Source organism: Marmota flaviventris, chromosome 9, assembly GCF_047511675.1.
Source record: "Marmota flaviventris isolate mMarFla1 chromosome 9, mMarFla1.hap1, whole genome shotgun sequence".
Taxonomy (NCBI): domain Eukaryota; kingdom Metazoa; phylum Chordata; class Mammalia; order Rodentia; family Sciuridae; genus Marmota; species Marmota flaviventris.
This window is the reverse complement of record NC_092506.1, coordinates 9,625,996-9,632,697: the sequence shown is the minus strand read 5'-3', so window position 1 is coordinate 9,632,697 and position 6,702 is coordinate 9,625,996. Positions and strand designations below refer to the sequence as shown.

Genomic DNA, 6,702 nt, shown 5'->3' with positions numbered 1-6,702 from the left:
CAAGTTAACACTTCAAGGACAACACCTGAGAAGGGGAGAGCTTCTTTTTCCCTTTCTTTCCTCCCCCTGCCAGCTGTTACCATGTAGCCCAATTGTAACTTATCTTAAAAACGTAGACATCTCTGTGAAGCCCCAGCTCAAGGCCAGAGGCCTTGTTTGCACATTTCTTCAAGGTACTATACTGGATATGTTTGTGAAAAACTATAAGGGGGTGTCCAGCACCTGGAGTGCTGGTATCTTCTCCACTAGTAGCCAAGTAAATAGGGTGACATGAAAATAGGAAGTTTATCTACAATGGACTCTTTTGCTGACAGTCTTAAAATCAGCCATGGTGAAGAGGGCCTTTTTTGTGGAGAAAGGGGGTGCCACTTCATGATGAGCTGGGCTGAGAGTCCTCTATAGAAGGTGAGGTAGCCTTCCTCCTGGAACACCAGGCAGCTGTCTGGAAGAAGGACTTGTACTTGGTTCCCTCCTCCTGGAGCCAAGTTCTAATGACCTCGTGTGGATAAGCAATGCAGGAGGCACATCCCTTAGAAAGAGCAGCAGCTGCCATGAGTCCAAAAAAAACTTGTGGAATGTTGGAGTCTGTAAACAAGTCAAAATAACACCTGGCATTTTGCCAGGGGAATGTTAGAGTTCGTAAACAAGTCTGGATGGTGCCTGGCAAAATGCCAGAGGGAGTGGTTTGAGAAGTAACAAAACCGAGCCATTAAGTGTAGAGATTCCTGATTGGTTGACTGATGTATCTAGTTTATGCTAATTAGATAAGCTGTGTGGAATGTATAAATACTGCTCCTGTCCTGCAATAAGCGGCTCCCACTCCTGCTGTATCAATGTACACAAGTTGTTCATCACCCCCCGGTTATTTTGCTGCAGCCGGACTGCGGCAGTGGAATTTTTCTCAGTTCCACTTGTGGAAGAGGCTAATGGATCTTCTTTCAGATACTTCTTTAAACTGTCATAAATAGCAAAACAGATGATAGTTTCTGAGATTCCGGCATATGAGGCAGTTAGTCCTCTATAGAAGCCACGGACGCCCTCTGTCTGGTAAACATATCCAGTGCACCGGAGTGTGTTCATCTGCTTGGAGCCCCTTATTTTTCCCTCTAGCTGCATCCGAGTTTTAGCCATCTATATAGGATTCATTAAGGAATTTGTGACAAAAGCTGCAGAACCAGCTGAGAAAATATGCACAATATTGCTATTAGGCACGAAAATGTCATTAAATTGCTCTTTGGAGTAACATGCAAAGTACACAGCCCTTGACGGTGCCACTCCAACCAAATTTGGACCCAATCCTCTAAAGAGTGACTTTGGTCCTTCCTTCTCCAAGATGGACTTCAGAACCTGTAGGAGTCCAGGTGTCACCAAGTCGGTCTCACCATTACAGCTCCATTAATGGTAGTAAAAGATACCATCACAGACATTTCTGAGGATCGTTAGGGATCATGGAATTATTTGCAAACTTTTGTTCCAATATGATGGCAAACCTAGAAGAAAAGGGAAGATTTACAGACACAGACAACCTACCAAATTTGAATGAAGAAGATAAAATAAACCTTAGCAGACCAATAACAAGCAACAAGACTGAGCAGTAATAAAAAGCTTTTCCCAAAAAGAAAAGTCCAGAAACCGATGAATTCCGAGCTGTGTTCAACCAGACCTTTTAGTTTTAATTGTATTGTTTTTTATTTGTTCTTTTTAGTCATACATAACAGTAGAATGCATTTTGACATATCATACATACATGGAGTACAACTTCCTATTTTTGTGGTTGTACATGATGTGGAGTTACACTAGTTGTGTATTCATATATGAACAAAAGAAAGTTATGTATGATTCATTCTATTCACTTTGCATTCTCATTCCTCCTCCATTGCTCCCACTCTCCCCTGTCCAATCTAGTAATTCTTAATTCCTCCTTTCTCCACCCAACCCCTTCCTATTGTGAGCCAGCATCCACATATTGGAGAGAATGTTCAGCCTTTGGATTTTGGGAATGGCTTGTTTCACTTAGCATGATAATCTCCAGTTCCATCCATTTCCAAGCAAATTCCATAATTTTATTCTTTTTTATGGAAGAGTAGTATTCCATTGTATATACACCACATTTTAAAATGTATTCATCTGTTAAAGGGAACCTAGGGTTGTTCTATAGCTGAGTTATTGTGAATTGAACTGTTATGAACATAGATATGGCATATTGCTATGGTATGCTGATTTTTTATATATGACAGTGAAATGCATTACAATTCTTATTACACATAGAGAGCACAATTTTTCATATCTCTGATTATATACAAAGTATATTCATGCCAATTTGTGTCTTCATACCTGTACTTTGGATAATAATGATCATCACATTTCACTATCATTAATAATCCCATGCCACTTCCCTTCCCCTCCAACTCCTCTGCCCTATTTAGAGTTTTCTCCCTCTTCCTATCCCACTATGAACCAGCCTCCTTATATCAAAGAAAATATTCAGCATTTGGTTTTTTGGGATTGGCTAACTTCACTTAGCATTATCTTCTCTAACTCCATCCATTTACTTGCAAATGCCATGATTTTATTCCCTTTTGTTGCTGAGTAATATTCCATTGTGTATATATGCTACATTTTTTTTCATTCATTCATCTAATTGAAGGGCATCTAGGTTGGCTCTACAGTTAGATATTGTGAATTGTGCTGCTATAAGCATTGATGTGGCTGTGTCCCTGTAGTATGCTGTTTTTAGGTCCTTTGGGTATAGACCGAGGAAAGGGTTAGCTGGGTCAAAAGGTGGTTCCATTCCCAATTTTCCAAGAAACCTCCATACTGTTTTTCTTATTGGCTGCCCCAATTTGCAGTCCCACCAACAGTGTATGAATGTGTACTTTTTCCCCACATCCTCACCAACACATACTGTTGTTTGTTTTCATAATAGCTGCCATTCTGACTGGAGTGAGATGAAATATTAGAGTGGTTTTGATTTGCATTTCTCTAATTGCTAGAGATGTTGAACATATTTTTCATATATTTGTTGATTGATTGTATGTCCTCTGCTGAGAAGTGTCTGTTCAGGCCCTTGGCTCATTGATTGATTGGGTATTTGTTTTTTTAGTGCTTAGCTCATTGAGTTATTTATATACCCTAGAAATTAGTGCTCTATCAGATGTGTGAAGGGTAAAGATTTGCTCCCAAGATGTAGGCTGTCTATTCACCTCACAGATTGTTTCTTTGCTGAGAAGAATTTTTTTAGTTTGATTCCATCCCATTTATTGATTCTTGATTTTCATTATTGCACTATAGGAGTTTTATTAAGGAAGTTGGGGCCTAATACCACATGATGGCGATTAGGGCGTACTTTTTCTTCTGTTAGCCACAGGGTCTTTGGTTCAATTCCTAGGTCCTTGATCACCTTTGAGTTGAGTTTTTTGCATGGTGAGAGATAGGGGTTTAATTTCATTTTGTTGCATATGGATTGCCAGTTTTCCTGGCACCATTTGTTGAAGAGGTTATCTTTTCTCCAATGCATGTTTTTGGCACCTTTGTCTAATATAAGGTGATTGTTATTTTGTGGGTTAGTCTCTGTGTCTTCTATTCTTTACCATTGGTCTACCAGTCTGTTTTGGTGCCAATACCATGCTGTTTTTGTTACTATTGCTCTGTAGTATAGTTTAAGGTCTGGTATAGTGATGCCACCTGCTTCATTCTTCCTGCTAAGGACTGCTTTAGCTATTCTGGGTCTCTTATTTTTCCAGATGAATGTCATGGTTGATTTTTCTATTTCTATGAGAAATGTCATTGTAATTTTGATTGGAATTTCATTAAATCTGTATAGTGCTTTTGGAAGTATGATCATTTTGATAATATTAATTCTGCCTATCCAAGATCAAGGTAGATCTTTCCATCTTCTAAGGTATTCTTTGACTTCTTTCTTTAGGGTTCTGTAATTTTCGTTATATAAATCTTTTACCTCTTTTGTTAAGTTGATTCCCAAGTATCTTATTTTTTTGAGGCTATTGTAAATGAGGTAGTTTTTCTAATTTATCTTTCTGAGGAATTGTCACTGATATAGAGAAATACTTTTGATTTATGAGTGTTGATTTTATATCCTGCCACTTTGCTGAATTTATTTACTAGTTCTAGATATTGAATCATATCATCAGCAAATAGTACCAATTTGAATTTTTTCCCCCATGTGTATCCCTTTAATTTCTTTCATCTGTCTGATTGCTCTCGCTAGTGTTTTAAGAACTATGTTAAATAGAAATGGTGAATGAGGGCATCCCTGTCTTGTTCCTGTTTTTGGAATTTCTTTTTTTTAATTTTTATTTTTTTTCTGTTTTTGGAATTTCAATTCAACTTCAATATTTCTCCATTTAGAATGATGTTGGCCTGGGGCTTAGCATAGATAGTCTTTATGATGTCGAGATATGTTCCTGTCATCCCTAGTTTTTCTAGTGTTTTGATCATGAAGGGATGCTGTATTTTGTCAAATGCTTTTTCTACATCTATTGAGATGATCATATGATTCATATCTTTAAGTCTATCTATGTGATGAACTACATTTATTGATTTCTGTATGTTGAACCAACCTTGCATCTGTGGGATGAATCCCACTTGATTGTGGTGTACGATCTTTTTGATGTTTTTGTATTCAATTTTCCAGAATTTTATTGAAAATTTTTGCATCTATGTTCACTAGAGATATTGGTCTAAAGTTTTCTTTTTTTGATGTGTCCGTCTGGTTTTGGAATCAGAGTGATATTGGCCTCATAGAATAAGTTGGAAGTGCTACCTCCTTTTCTATTTCCTGAAATAAATTGGAGAGTATTGGTACTAGTTCTTCTTTAAAGGTCTTGTGAAACTTGGCTATGTATCCATCCAGTCCTCAGCTTTTCTTAGTTGGTAGACTTTTGCTGAAGTCTTCTATTTTGTCATTTGAAATTGATCTGTTGAATTGTGTATATCATCCTGATTCAATTTAGGCAAATTATATGACTAGAAATTTGTCAATGCCTTTGATATTTTCTATTTTATTGGAGTGCAAGTTTTCAAAATAATTTCTAATTATGTTCTGTATTTCTGTACTGTCTGTTGTGATATTTCCTTTTTCATCACATATGTTAGTGATTTGAGTTTTCTTTCTCCATCTCTTCATTAGCTTTCTAAGGATCTATCAACTTTATTTATTTTTTCAAAGAACAAAACTTTTTGTTCTGTCTTTTTTGTTGTTTCTTTTGTTTCAATTTCATTGATTTCAGCTCTAAGTTTAATTATTTCCTGTCTTGTACTGCTTTTAGTGTTTATTTTTTCTTCTTTTTCTAGGGCTTTGAGATGTAATGTTAAGTCATTTATCTGTTGATTTTTTCTTTTTTTAAGGAATGAACTTTATGCAAGTAACTTTCCTCTTAGAGCTGCTTCCATAGTGTCCCACAGATTTTGATATGTTGTATCTGTGTTCTCATTCACTTCTAAAACTTTTAAAATCTTTTCCTTGATGTCTTTTTTAACCCATTGTTCAATCATTAACATATTATTTAGTCTGCAGGTGTTGGAGTGGATTTTATTTCTTATTTTATCATTGGTTTCTAATTTCATTTCATCTAATCTGATAGAATTCAGGGTAGTATCTCTACATTTTTATATTTTCCAAGAGTTGCTTTGTGGCATAATATATGGTCTATTTTAGTGAAGGATCCATGTGCTTCTGAGAAGAAAGTTTATTTTCTCCTTGAAGGATGAAATATTCTATATATGTCAGTTAAGTTTAAGTTATTGATTGTATTATTGAGTTCTATAGTTTATTTGTTCAGCTTTTGTTTGGAAAATCTATGTAGTGATGAAAGAGATGTGTTAAAGTCACACAATATTATTGTGTTGTGGTCTATTTGACTCTTGAAGTTTAGAAGAGTTTGTTTGATGAACATAGATGCTCCATTGTTTGGGTCATATATATTTATACTTATTAAGTCTTGTTTGTGTATGGTTCCCTTGAGCAGTATGTAGTGTCCTTCTTTATCCTTTTTAATTGACTTTAGTTTGAAGTCTGCTTTCTTTGATATGAGGCTGGAAACCCCTGCTTGCTTCCACAGTCCATGTGAGTGGTATAATTTCTCCCAACTCTTCACCTTCAGTCTGTGGATGTCTTTTTCTGAGATGAGTCTCTTGGAGGCATCATATTTTTGGATCTTTTTAATATCCAATCTGCTAGTCTATGTCTATTGATTTGTGAGTTTAGTGTATTAACATTTAGGGTTATTATTGAGACATGATTTGCATTCCCAGTCATTTTTATTTTTGGTATTTAACATAACTTGTTTTCTCCTCTGAGTAGATTTTCCTTTAATGTAATACCTCCTTCTGATGATTTTCATCATTGTTTTTATTTCCTCTTCTTGGAATATTTTGCTGAGGATGTTCTGTAGTGCAGGCTTTCTAATTGTAAATTATTTTAACTTTTGTTTATCATGGAAGGTTTCTATTTCATCATCAAATCTAAAACTTAGTTTTGCTGGATATAAGATTCTTGATTGGCATCCATTTTCTTTCAGAGCTTGGTATATGTTGTTTTACAATCTCCTGGTTTTGAGGGTCTGTGTTGAAAAATCTGCTGAGATACAAATTGGTCTTTCCTGATATGCGATCTGTTTTCTCTCTCTTGCAGCTTTTAAGATTCTATGATTATTCTGTATGCTAGGCATTTTCAGTATAATG

At 35.9% G+C, this 6,702-nt stretch overlaps 1 pseudogene; it reads right to left on the bottom strand.

Annotated features, from left to right (window-relative positions):
- Nucleotides 1–245: 245 nt before the first annotated feature.
- LOC114099849 (solute carrier family 25 member 33 pseudogene) lies at nucleotides 246–1,418 on the bottom strand (annotated as a pseudogene).
- Between the last annotated feature and the right edge of the window lie 5,284 nt (nucleotides 1,419–6,702).